This window comes from Nannospalax galili, unplaced genomic scaffold (genome assembly GCF_000622305.1).
Source record: "Nannospalax galili isolate Female #2095 unplaced genomic scaffold, S.galili_v1.0 scaffold761, whole genome shotgun sequence".
In the NCBI taxonomy this organism is placed as follows: domain Eukaryota; kingdom Metazoa; phylum Chordata; class Mammalia; order Rodentia; family Spalacidae; genus Nannospalax; species Nannospalax galili.
In genome coordinates, this window is record NW_008346389.1 from 327,547 (window position 1) to 331,198 (window position 3,652).

The window sequence follows — 3,652 nt, forward strand, 5'->3', positions numbered from 1 at the left end:
CAAAACCTCCCAGCTGAAAAAGAGCCCAGGACCAGATGGATTTACAGCAGAATTCTACCAGACATTTAAAAAGGATCTACATCCATGGCTGGGTATGGTGGCACACACCTTTAATCCCAGCACTTGGGAGGCAGAGACAGGTGGATCTCTGTGAGTTCAAGGCCAGCCTGGTCTACATAGTGAGTTCCAGGACAGCTGTGGCTACAGGGAGACCCTGTCTCAAAAAGACCAAAAAAAAAAAAAAAAGGATCTACATCCAATACTACTTAAGTTATTCAAAAAGATGGAAATGGAGGGAGAACTTCCAAATTCCTTCTATGAAGCCAGCATCACTCTCATACCAAAGCCAGGTAAAGATACAACCAAAAAAGAAAACTATAGACCGATATCCTTCATGAACACAGATGCAAAAGTTCTCAACAAAATACTTGCAAACTGCATGCAAACACACATCAAAAAGATCATCCACCATGATCAAGTTGGCTTTATTCCAGAGATGCAGGGATGGTTCAATATATGTAAGTCAATACATGTCATAAATCATATAAATGGGCTCAAAGACAAGAACCACATGGTCATCGCAATAGATGCAGAGAAGGCCTTTGACAAAATTCAACATGCATTTATGTCCAAAGTCCTAGAGGGAATTGGACTGAAAGGAAAATATCTCAACATAATTAAAGCCATATATAACAAACCCACAGCCAACATCATTCTAAATGGAGAAAAACTGGAAGCATTCCCAATGAAATCAGGAACCAGACAAGGCTGTCCACTATATCCACTCCTCCTTAACATAGTGCTTGAAACTTTTGCAAGAGCAGTAAGACAAGAGAAGGAAATTAAAGGAGTAATAATTGGAAAAGAGTTTAAATTATCCCTTTTTGCAGATGATATGATATTATATCCAAGAAATGCCAAAAATTCCACCAGAACACTCCTAGAAATTATTAAAACTTTCAGTAAAGTGGCAGGTTACAAAACTAATCTACAAAAGTCTGTAGCCTTTCTATATACCAGTAACAAGCAATCAGAGAAAGAGCACATGGAAACACCCTCCCATTCACAATAACCTAAAAAAATCTCAGAGTAAACCTGACCAAAGACATTAAAGACCTCTACAGTGAAAATTTTAAATCTTTAAAGAAAGAGATTGAGGAAGACATCAGACGATGGAAGGACCTCCCATGCTCATGGATTGGAAGAATTAATATTGTGAAAATGACCATCCTACCAAGAGTCATATATAGATTCAATGCAATGCCAATCAAAATCCCCATGACATTTTCACATAATTGGAAAAAACCATCTTAAGATTCATATGGAAGCACAGAAGACCTCAGATAGCCAAGGCAACCCCTAAATTGAATCTATATATTGCTTCTGGGTCTTTTGTAATTCCATATGAATTGCTCTTTAGCATTAAGAGCAATGCTGGGGGGATTACTATACCAGATTTTAAGCTATATTATAGCAGAGCTATAGTCAGAAAAACAACATGGTGCTGGCACAAAAATAGACCCATAGATCAATGGAACAAAATTGAAGACCTAAATATGAGTAATTGCAATTTCAGCCAGCTGGTATTTGAAAAAGTGGCCAAGAATATTCACTGGAGGAACGATAGCATGTTCAGCAAATGGTGCTGTCAAAACTGGGTCTCCACCTGTAGACAAATGAAACTAAACCCCTATCTTTCACCTTGCACAAAAGTCAACTCTAAATGGATCAAAGACTTCAATGTGAAGCCTGAAACTCTGAAACTGTTAGAAGAAAACATTGGCAATAACCTACAAGATATAGGTGTAGGAAAAGATTTCCTAAACCGTACTTCAATTGCTCAGGAAACAAGGTCAAGAATCAACAAATGGCACCTCATTAAACTAAAAAGCTTCTGTACTTGAAAAGAAGCAACCAAGGAAGTGAAGAGAAAACACACAGAGTGGGAGAAAATCTTCACCAGCAACACATCTGACAGAGGTTTAACATCCAGAATATATAGCAAACTCAGAAAACAAAGAATCAATAAAGTAAGTAACCCAATAAAAATGGGCTAAGGAGCTGAACAGAGTTCTCAAAAGAAGAAATAAAGACAGCTAAGAAGCATCTTAAAAGGAATTCAAAGTCACTAGCAATGAGGGAAATGCAAATGAAAACAGCATAACTCTTTGGTACTTTAACAAAGTCCGTCCTCAAGGGCACCCGACCTTCCCTTCAATCAAAGGGTTCTGGGTCTTAAACTGTCTCAAGTCTGGAAATTGGTTGACTGAGCTAGATTCTCTACTGCTACGATCCAATACTGACTTCCTGTCATTCGTCCTAGAGCTTTTCTGCTTATACAGATCAAATAAAAACTTAGCAGGATTCTTATGTATGTGGTTGTTGGAAACACCATGATTTGATTAGCCAGTACCACAGGTCCACTTGAGTCATGCCATTGTTGGTGTTGTTTTGCCTTTTCCACCTATTATGATAAGTACGGTCACCTTGTCTTTGGTAATTCAATACTGCCACCTGACCCCTACTCCAAGGCCCTGTTACACCTATTATATTTACATTTAATTTATGCAATTGAGCAGCACCATCTCCAACTGTAAGATTCGGCATAAGGAAAAGAGCAAAAACAAAGCTCTTCAAACATTCTGGTGTCTCTCTCAGTACTTTCCATCTTATAAAATCAGTAAAAGGCATGTCTTCTGGGCCCTCCCACTGTGTATGATTTGGTGTTACATTGCGAATCCACTTGAGCATACCAATTTCCCTAACCCTTACAATCCCTTCATCAACACTAAGCCAAAGGATATCAGGTATCTCCAGCTCTCTGTCAGTAGGCCATCTTCTGATGAATACCTCAGCCAACCAATCAAATAAACTTTTAACACCTTTTTTAACTGCGCCAGCTTCCATATTAAACCTAGAATTTCTAGTCAGGGGCCCCACAAGTTAGTGTGGCCCTGAGTCTGGAACTATTCCTTAGAGCCTGGTGGGCTTACCAGTGGGATGCAACTGAAGGCAATGACTCCCCCACCTCAGCATCCATCAGTAGCTAATAGTTATGGGGGTGAGGAATGGAACCCCACTAGCCCCTCCCCAATCCATAACTATTGACAGGGCTACTCTCATACAGGCCCAGTGTAGGCAACCATAACTGCTATGAGGTAGTAATTGCAAAGGCTGGGTCATGCCTAGAAGATACCATTTTGCAATTCCATTTTCTTCAGCCATTCATCACTGATGTTCCCTGTGCCTTAGAGGGGATAATATAAATGTCCTGTTGAGGGCTGAACACTCATCACTCACTCAGCATCTTCAGCAGCCTTGAATCTGCATTCACTTCTGATCAAGCCTGAGAGTAGTACTTATCCATGGGTATATACATTGACATTTAGGAGGCAGTCTGATACCATGTCAATTTAGCAGAGCAATTAGTGGTAAGTTCCCTAGTAGGGCCTATGATCCACAGTATGGGTTTTAGACCAAGTTTGCTGAATTCATTCCTGTGGAGTGGGTCTCAAATCCAATCAGAAAATTATTGGATACCCCAATAACAGTCTTGACACTGTTGCACCAGTGGGCACATTTTGCTTGAGAGATTGGTTATTGTAGTTTACAAAGTTAACAACTTTGTATCTTTTCTCCCCCAGTTGCCTTC